Raw genomic sequence first — 11198 nt, 5'->3', positions numbered from 1 at the left:
TAATTTATTATCAATTTTACAGCCAGGGGCTGCTCCAAATGAATTGTTTTTAATTAATTTATTATCAATTTTACAGCCAGGGGCTGCACCAATGAATTGTTTTTTAATTAATTTATTATCAATTTTACAGCCAGGGGCTGCACCAACTATCAACTATCAATTCTTCAATCCTCAAGGGTATCCCAACCATCATCTTTGCACAGTCCTCAACTCTATTAATAATTATATCAATCAGTTTTGAGCCAGAAAGCTGGATGCAACCTTTTGGCCCTATAACTAGATGAAAAAAATCAATATTGTGAGCTGTGAGGTGGTCAAAATTGACTGGAAACGAGTGGAAATAAATGTCATTGAGGTTATTAATGCTGTAGGAGCAAAAAAAGCCAATTTTATGTGATTTTAGCTGTTTTTTAAATTTTTTAAGAAAAAATCCAGATCCAAAACCAAAACACGAAAACAAAACATGGAGGTGAGGTTTTGGCAAAGCCAATCCAGATCCAAAACCAGGGGAGATCCAAAACCAAAACACAGGGTCGGCGCACATCTCTAGTAAGAATGTACCAAAAATAGTTTTCAAGGTGAAATTAGTTAAACATCTCACTAATAGAAAGTGAAATGCTCTGTGAAAGACCATTGAAAAGTCTATTTTTTATGTTTGCAATCAGCATACAATATCCAGTTTACATATGTATGATAGTATTAAGTATGATTAGTATTATGATAGTATTAAGGAGGTGTTTGGATAGATATGTGAATTACTGGATGCATTACGTTGGTATTACAGAGCTATAGCATTATGGGAGTTTTTAATGGGAGTTTCAAAATGGAGTTTATCTTGGTACCAAGGGCTTTAGACAAAGGAACATGTGGTCTCCCATCCCCCACACAGAACATACATACTTCCCACCATGCTTCCTAGCAACCATCTTGAATACTCTTACAATCATCTTGGTCTCTCTCTCTCTCTCTCTCTCTCTCTCTCATTTCTCTCTCTCTCTCTCTCTCTCTCTCTCTCTCTCTGTTATCATTTCTGTATATCTTATATTGTATTTTTACTAATATTGTGAAGTTTAAATACTGTTTTATGATATACCTTATGTATGTGGACTTTAAGGGCATTGATTTGATTATTTAAATATACTTTTACTTTACTACATCTTGTGTGCAATGTTCTTATTTAAATTAAATTATTCTAATGATTTAAAAGGTATATAGTTCTGGGTAACACTTTGTGAGTTCATATATTAATTATAACCTGTTAATAAAAGAATAAAAATAGAATATTTGTTTCAGACATATGAGGTTAAAACAGGCAACTGCATGTACAAACAAACAAATGAGGGAAGGAAAAAAATACATAACACACATCAATCAGTGGCCCGCGTCCAGATAGACCGTGACCCCACAACAACACAATACCTACTCCAAATCAGATTATTTCAATATTCATATTAAACAAAAACATAGAAAAGAGAAGTATATCCATTTGGTGTTTGCAAAATATTCATATATAACAAAATCCTAAACTACTGTATTTAGTTCTATGCTCTCGTTAAGTCCATCAGGGTATAGAGAATTAAACTTCAACATCCAGAACACCCCCTCTCTGCAGTTTGTTATATCTGTCTCCTCCTCTGGGTGTATAATCAATTGTTTCTAAACATATAAAAGACAAACTAGCAGGATCACTCTGATGTTTCTGATTGAAATGTCGTAGTATACTATGTGTGGTACAACCCTTTATAATATTTCTGCGAAGCTCCATGAAACGAACATTCAGATGTCTGGTGGTTCTACCTATATAATTTAGGTTACATCCACATTTCAGTAAATAAATTATGAACTTGGAATCACAGTTCATAAAAGTTTTAAGCTGATATATTTAATTAGAAAATGGTAAACAGATGGATGTAGTTTTCCTGGACATGTGCGAGCACATGGTACATCTAGTTTTACCACATCTATAGAACCCACAGGGTTTCTGAGTTAACCATTCACAGTTTTTTAGTTTATGTTTCGTGGTTGCTATTGATCTTAAATGGCTAGGTGCCAAAATTGTTTTTGTGATCTATTCTTCCTTTACATAACCCAAGGATTAGCAGGCAATATATCACGCAATATATATAAAGTAGTTTATAATTACGGGATACGATGGTTTCAATATCACTTGCACATTTATTAAATTTACATATGAATGCTACATCACGGATATTCTCATTCTCTCCCTTATATTGTGGCATATGTGTTATGGAAAAGTGTCTCACCAGATAAGGCAGGAAAACTTGGTTTGTAGAGTAGCCTGTGAGGAGGGCAGGATAACTTGGTCAGATGAGTCGCCTGCCAGGAGGGCTGGATTTCCTGGCTAGATGAGTTGCCTGCCAGGAGGGCAGGATTTCTTGGCCAAATGAGTTGCCTGCCAGGAGGGCAGGATTTCTTGGCTAGATGAGTTGCCTGCCAGGAGGGCAGGATTTCTTGGCTAGATGAGTTGCCTGCCAGGAGGGCAGGATTTCTTGGCTAGATGAGTTGCCTGCCAGGAGGGCAGGATTTCTTGGCTAGTCGAGTTGCCTGCCAGTAGGGCAGGATAACACAGGCTGAAAATAGTTCAGGTATAAATGTACAGTTTGATTACACACAGTAGGGCTGAGAAAACTGTAGCTGCTGATTATACAGAGGAAGCACGGACCCAAAGGCTTGGGCCTGCATACACTGAGCACAGCATGTGGATGGTGAATAGTTCAGGTGTAAATGTACAGTTTGATTACACACAGTAGGGCTGAGAAAGCTGTAGCTGTTGATTATATAAAGGAAGCATGGACCCAATCAACATCGACAGCACGCCCCCTTTGGTGCGAGACCCGGAGTGATGGAGAGCCCGTTGGAGGAGCTCCCTCCGTCGTGCGCATGCGCAGTGGGGGAACATCGACCCGCTTGCGAGCATCTTGCGCTCGCGAGCGGGTCTTAATGACCCCCTAAGTCCCTCCTTTTGAACGTGCAAGGCCTCCGATGTCTATCTGCCAATTTCTTAGAATGGAGAGATGCCTTGAGAAGATTAAGATGCACCTTGGCCCAAATACCATGGAGTCTGGAAACAGTCCCTGCATCAGAGGATCTGGAGAATGATAAATCAAATGAATTGGCCTGAGGATGTTGGCCCGTCACACAATAGAAGGGTGAAAGGAATTGTTAAAAGCAAATTCAGCCATGGGAAGATGATTCATTCTGGAATTTTGAGACGTAACACCATAAATATTGCTCCAGGGTTTGATTAGCATGTTCTGTCTGCCCATTAGACTGTGGGTGACATCCTGAAGACAAGCTGAGACTGATACCCAGTGCAGTGCAGGAACATCTCCAAAACCGTGCATCAAATTGCATCCCACGGTCGGAAACAATGTCACAGGGAAGACCATGCAAACGAAAAATATGTTTCAAGAGGAGGACAGAAAGTTCTTTGGCAGATGGCAATTTGGGCAGAGGAATAAAGTGCGTCATTTTGCTAAAGTGGTCCACGATAGTCCAAATAACTGAACAGCCAGCAGAGCGAGGAAGGTCCACAATGAAGTCCATCGCAATGTGTGTCCAGGGTCTTTTTGGTGTGGAAAGAGGAAGCAGTAATCCTGATGGTGGGGTACGAGGAGTCTTGTTACGAGCACAAACCTCACATGCCAAAACAAACTCCTGAACGTCCAAAGCCAAAGACGGCCACCAAACCACACGAGACATTAATTCAATGGTCTTATTGATGCTTGGATGTCCGAAAACCCATCTCACATGGAAGTCCTGTAGGACAGCTTTTCTCAAATTTACAGGAACAAACAGGCAATTGGACGGTCTACCAGGAGGCGAATCCTCTTGAAACACAGTCAGATCCTCAGCCAAATTTCGAGATAAAGCCACCTGGATACAAGATCTGGGAATGATGGATTCTTTGATCACAGTATCCTGTTGGACAGAAGTGAAACTCCTGGACAATGCATCAGCCTTGATGTTAGTATATCCGGGTCGAAAAGAAATGAGAAATTTAAATCTGGTAAAAAATAGTGCCCATCGTGGCTGCCTGGAGTTAAGCCTCTTGGCTGATTCAGTGTATGCCAAATTTTTGTGGTCGGTGAGGACAGAGATCCGGTGTTTGGCTCCTTCAAGCCAATGTCTCCAATCCTCAAAAGCTAACTTAATGGCAAGCAGCTCCCTGTTCCTAACGTCATAATTACACTCGGCTGAAGAATATTTACGTGAAAAAAATGCACATGGATGGAGTTTGCCATCCAACGGATTATTCTGATAGTAATTGGAAAGACCAAGGAAACGTTGAATGCCTTTCAATGTAGTAGGCTGAACCCAGTCCAATACTGCTTTAACCTTTCCAGGATCCATGGAGAAGCCATGAGGAGAAATAATATATCCAAGAAAAGATACTTGCTCCACATGAAACTCACACTTCTCCAACTTGGCAAATAACTAATTCTCTCGCAATTTAGATAGGACCTGACTGACATGCTGGACATGCTGGTGCATGGAGTGAGAGTAAATGAGGATGTCATTGAGATAAACAACCACAAAAATACAAAGAAACTCCCTGAGTACATCATTGATAAAGTCTTGAAAGACTGCTGGAGCATTAGCCAATCCAAACGGCATAACTAAATTTTCATAGTGCCCCGTATGCGTATTGAACGCCGTTTTCCATTCATCTCCGGTCTTGATCCGGATCAAATTATAAGCTCCACGGAGATCAATCTTGGAAAAAATGGAAGCTTGCCGGAGCTGATCAAAAAGTACCGAGATCAAGGGCAAAGGGTACGAGTTTTTGATGGTTATTTCGTTCAATGCCCTAAAGTCAATGCAAGGACGTAATGACTCATCCTTCTTCTGGACGAAGAAGAAACCAGCCCCAACCGGAGATTTAGAAGGACGGATGAATCCTTTAGCCAAGGCATCCACAATATATTCCTCCATGGCCTTATTCTCAGGTATAGAAAGAGAATAGAGACGACCCTTGGGTAACTTGGTTCCTGGTAACAGCTGTATGGCGCAATCATACGGATGATGAGGTGGTAGAGAATTGGCCTTTGATTTAGAAAAAACATCTGCAAAAAGATGGTATTGAGCAGGAAGTCCTGGAAGAGACTCAGAGACAGCAGAGATAGCCGTCCGGATGGGTGTAGATAAACAGCAATTTTGACACGCTGGACTCCATTTGACAATATCCCCCATAATCCAATCAATGACGGGATTATGAGTCATTAACCATGGAAACCCCAAAGTGACAGGAGCAAAAGGACACTGGAGTAGCAAAAAAGAAATCATATCCGAATGCAAAATTCCAACTGAGAGACAAAGAGGTGGTGTCTTGAATTTGATAAGACCATTAGCCACCAGACCACCATCTAACCCACAAATAGGAACCTCTTGAGGTAAAGGAACTGCAGCTAAACCTAAGGAATGAAAAAATGATGTCCATGAAGTTCCCAGCAGCACCGCTGTCCACAAACGCTGATACGGAATGGACGGATTGCGACAGATGTACCACCGCAGGAACTAGCAACTAATTTTTTGAGGAAACAGATGCCAGGCCTAAATGTAACTCCTCTTTTACATTCAGACCCGATCTTTTACTGGCCTATGTAGGCAAGATTTCAGCAGATGACCTCTAGCTCCACAATATAGGCAGAGGCCTTGAGATCATCGTCTTTGTCTCTCCCTGGGTGATAGCCGGAAAGCTCCTAGTTGCATGGGTTCCTCAGAGTCCTCCGCCAGCAGCCAGGAAGGTGACTGAGGTGACTGTACAGAAAGACTGCGTTCTCGTTTGCGTTCTCTGAGGTGACGGTCAATACGGATGGTTTAAGAGATTAAGTCATTCAAGGGACTCAGGTGATGGATGTTGGACCAAAATGTCCTTGATGGCATCCGAAAGACCCAAGCGGAATTGGCTATGCAATGCCGGGTCGTTCCATCCTGAATCCACTGCCCATCTCCGAAACTCTGAGGAATAATCCTCTGCGGGATTCTTTCCCTGCCAAAGAGCCGGCAGCTTGGTTTCAGCCAAAGAACTATGGTCAGGATCTGCATATAATAATCCAAGAGCATTAAAAAAGGCATCTATAGATAAAAGCATAGAATGTGTTGAAGCGAGACCAAATGCCCAAGTCTGTGGATATCCATGTAAGAGCGAGATCACTTGTCCTACTCGCTGAGTCTTGGATCCAGAAGATAAAGGTCGGAGATGAAAATAGAGTTTACAACTCTCACGGAAGTTCAGGAACTGAGGGCCTGATTCAGAGCCAGACGCTATTTGCGCTCGCTCGGTCAGAAAAAGGGGCCGGCTATTTAAATTGAGCGCTCGCTCTTTGCTGTCTGTTGATGCCTCTATGTCTGAGCGAGCAAACGAAACGTGCGCTCACTATTTTGTAAAGACGCCCCCTGGCCGCTCGCATCCTACGTCATCTCCACTATTTATTTGATTAATCGAGTACATTGAAAGGCATCTGAACTGCTCGCAGTGCTTGTGGTAGGATTTTCCTACCGCAATAATGCGAGCAGTTCAGGCTAAGAGACAACCAAGTGACGTGGTCAATGACGCTGCTTTGTTAATTATGCACACCCTTAAAACGCCCGTTTTGACCGTTTGGCACGCCTGCGTTCGGATCTCCACTCCCCGTTTTTATGCACCTTCCCCTGTTACCACCCACAAACGCCTCATCCTGTCACTCAAATTAGCAGGCACTCGCTATTTGGCGAGCGCTCGATTTCCGATCGCACTGACTGGTTGGCGCATGCACATTACAACCCATACGCATGCACAGTTGTGCAAACATCACTCGGAGCGAACGAGCGGCCGCTTACGAGCAGCTCTGAATCAGGCCCTGAGATTAATTTTAGGTTCCTTGGGAACGGCTCCAGGATTGGATGCCCGAACATCCTCAAATCTTATAGAGAGCTCCTGAACTTTTTGGGTAAGCACTTGGATCTGTGCGGCAAGGATTTGTGCAGGGTTTTGAGCCTGCTCCATAATGAAGGACACGGAACGCACAGACTTAAATACAAAGTTGGCCGGTTATAATGTTATGGAAAAGTGTCTCACCAGATAAGGCAGGAAAACTTGATTTGTAGAGTAGCCTGTGAGGAGGGCAGGATAACTTGGTTAGATAAGTTGCCTGCCAGGAGGGCAGGATTTCTTGGCTAGATGAGTTGCCTGCCAGGAGGGCAGGATTTCTTGGCTAGATGAGTTGCCTGCCAGGAGGGCAGGATTTCTTGGATAGATGAGTTGCCTGCCAGGAGGGCAGGATTTCTTGGCTAGATGAGTTGCCTGCCAGGAGGGCAGGATAACACAGGCTGAAAATAGTTCAGGTGTAAATGTACAGTTTGATTTCACACAGTAGGGCTGAGAAAACTTTAGCTGCTGATTATACAGAGGAATCACAGACCCAAAGGCTTGGGCCTGCATACACTGAGCACAGCACGTGGATGGTGAATAGTTCAGATGTAAATGTACAGTTTGACTACACACAGTAGGGCTGAGAAAGCTGTAGCTGCTGATTATACAGAGGAAGCACGGACCCAAAGGCTTGGGCCTGCATAAACTGAGCACAGCATGTGGATGGTGAAAACAGACAGCAAGCTAACAGCAATCAGAGCAGAGCGGAACAACAGTCTTGAATAATTGAGCTACCTGCTGAAGCCTGGAAGGCAGCATGGAGGGAGACGGAGAGTGGTAAATAGAAGCAGCAGCTGAAGTGTAGACAATCACGGAGGATAGCTGGAACAACCAGACCGAGCTGTAGGAGGAAATCTATAACCGGCGAGGGAGAATGAATCTGGAAGCTACAAATAGGAGGAGCAGCCAATCAGCAGCATATGGAGTATGAGTCACTCTCTGCAGCATCCCCGGTGCTTGGTAATCAGCGGAACCGGATTCTGAGTCAGTGTAGGTCCCGAGCCAGTGGGAAACAAGCCGCTGCTATTGCTTGTGACAATATGATCCTTTTTTTCTTTTTTATTATTGTTTAAAAGTTTGCGTCTGTCCATATTATATACCTCTCTATAGGCCTCTGTTAATTATTTGTCCGGCTATCCTCAATCTCTAAATGACTCAATTAATTCAAGAGCTTGTGTAGAAAACATATCTAGAATGGTACAGTTGCATCTCAATCTCATAAATTGCCCTTTTGGAATATTAGATTTCCAAGGTATATGATGGGCACTTCGGTAATGTAAATAGGAATTTGTAGTAACTAGTTTAGTGTAATTGTGTGTAACAATAGTTTTGTTATGTGAATCAAGAGTCAAATCTAGGAAGTCCACATGGTTCCTGTTATATGTGAAGGATAAATTATAAGAATTACAGTTAAGAGAAGTGACAAAAGAAGTGGCAGAGGGTAAACCACCATCCCAAAAAATAAAAAGATCATCTATGTAATGGCCATAGAAGACCACGCCCAGTCACCACTCCAAACATGGGTCTCCTTGACCTCACCCAAGTATAGGTTGGCAGAACTGGGTGCAAACCTGCTCCCCATGGCCGTCCCCATCACCTGTAAGTAATAAGTGTCTAGAAAAAGAAAATAATTGTGTGAAAGAATATATGATTAGATCAGATATATAAAATAATATACAGTATATGCTTTTATATTTCCTATTGAGATCATGGAATAAATCTATTATGCCCATTATGTAATGTTATGTTATTTTATATTCAGTATGAGATCGTTATAAGATCTTGACATATTAAACAGAACAACTATTTATGTAAATTCCAATATATATGGCTAATACTAACGATCCACATTTGGATCACCATGGTGACATGACGCTTTCCGAGATATGAATCTTTCTGCAGATGTCTAGGCTCAACACATCTGGGTTTCTACTTAGAAGCATCACGTCACATTAGAAGCATCACGTTACCTTGACTACCGACGGACGACGATGACGGACTGCTGTCGGGTTCTGAGAGGCATACATGGCCTGTCACGTGACATTCTTAAAACCAATCGGGACTTAATACTTAGAGGCTCCATTATTGCCCATTTGATAGTCACATGACCGCTGTTGGTCATGTGAATGGCTGGTATGATAAAAACGATAATGGAAATTAAAAAAGGTATGGGTATTTTTTATACAGTATAAGAATATAAATGAAGTATAGATATACATTGTGATTGTTATATGAAACATGGGATTGTCTTCTGGTTAAATTTGAGATATATAAGAACGAATACAGGATGGTTTTAACTAATTGTTTTTAATTGCACCCAGGTTCTGAAGTTTGTGTAATTGACTAACCAGTATATATAGGGTGATTTAGAACTCTGGGGTCATTCAGACCCACTCGTGAGTGCAGGATGCTCGCAAGCGGGTCGATGTTGCCCCACTGCGCATGCGCACAACGGAGGGAGCTCCGGCGTGCGCATGCGCGAGACCCGGATAGCGACGGGCTCTCCATTGCTCTGGGTCTCGCACCAAAGGGGGCGTGCTGTCGATGTTGATTGACAGCACGCCCCCTTTGGTGGGCGTGCCGGGGGCGTGGCTGCCAGACGGAGGCGTTCCCATGGGAACGCCTACCGTCTGAAGCCGGCCCCACTGACATCAGTAGTGATGTCAGTGGGAGTGATTTTGGCTCTGATAGAGCGAAAATCACTCCAGGGCTTGCGGCAGCGAGACCCTACCACAGGGTCTCCGTCGCAAGCCCGATGGTCGCGATGGTCTTGACCATCGCGACCATCATCATGGACGCTTGCATAAGCTGTGGGTGGTCACCCACAGCTATGTGAGCGTCCAGGAGGACGCTCCATTTTCATGGAGGAGGGCCTTGATTCAGAATGAGCGATCTGGTCAGAGCGTTCGGCTCTGAATCAGGCCCCCTGTACACACTTGCTCCTGAGGAAGCTGGGCTTTTTTGGACCCAGGGAAAACATTAAGCTGTTACGCCGACCGCTTGAACTCTATTTCGGACATTATTTGGACTGTTTTCCTCAAGTGAAATGTGACTGCAGATGATCACCAGAGGATTATCCCCTAGAACATATTTACAATTGGATTATGTGTTTATAGACAATTGGGGATGCTCTACACACATCTGGTAACAGCTGCTAATACTATACAGAGGAAGTCCTAAACCAATAGGAGATCTGGGAGTCTAACGAGTGGCAGATACAAAAATTTTTATATACTGGATTCATATTCATATTTTTTTTTATCATTTTTTATTGTGTACTTTCATGAAATCATTGTTATAAATACTTGCAATAAATTGTTACTATGTGATAGAACCATCCTGTACCTTCTTTTTATTTTTTATTTTATGTATATAGATATATATATATATATATATATATGTATGCATTCTTTAATCTATTGATAGATATTGATTGTGATAGATATATAGCTAGTGCTGGTGTATATATATTTATTTCTCATTTTTATTTGGAGGATTGACAACCTTCATACCAGCTGCTGTTTGACAGCGCACCCTATTGAATATATATTGCAATTTTCAAACACAGCCTGTAAAATGGCAGTTAGCAGCTGATTGGTTGGTTCTTTATATCTCTCCACTTTATCTCTCTCCAAGCTTAGATACATCTTGGTGTGATGTCGATCATGCAACCAATTTAGGGAAGTTTATGCAGCATCCATAATAAAATCTTTCATTCTGGTCATTGTGTGAGCCCTCATGAATGTGCTGTCTGCTTATAAGCAGGTCACTAGCTATGTGGCCTTTGCGTTGCCTTCATTCCAATACTGGTCTTGGGAGATTTAATCTCTATCCATATTGTTTAATATTTTTTTCCTATTATTCGTGTAGATTATTGAGATACAAAATGTCATACCATACACTATGACCTGAATATATTTAAAAAAGTAATTTTTTTTTTTTTTTTAAAGAGTGTGGCTGATGTAGTTTTCCATTTCCCTCCTAACACATTGCCCTGGGTCATTATTAAACAGTGCTATATCATGCATTGAGAAGATGTATTATGAATTTGCAATGTTATCCTTCACATCTGCTTGTACTAAACAAAGTAAACATGGGCAGAACACAACATTTGAATTTGGCTAGGAGACTGTGTTTATGCCTATGGTGAAGCAGCTGGTCTTCCGCAGATAACAGATTGCAGTCTACTAGTGCAAGGTGCTTCTCATGAATACTGTATGATAAGAAAACTTTTTTAGAAAACCCTCTAACATACCATGATTAT

Source organism: Taudactylus pleione, unplaced genomic scaffold (genome assembly GCF_031769625.1).
Source record: "Taudactylus pleione unplaced genomic scaffold, aTauple2 ptg000235l, whole genome shotgun sequence".
Lineage (NCBI taxonomy): Eukaryota > Metazoa > Chordata > Amphibia > Anura > Myobatrachidae > Taudactylus > Taudactylus pleione.
Note: the sequence above shows the minus strand (reverse complement) of the source record.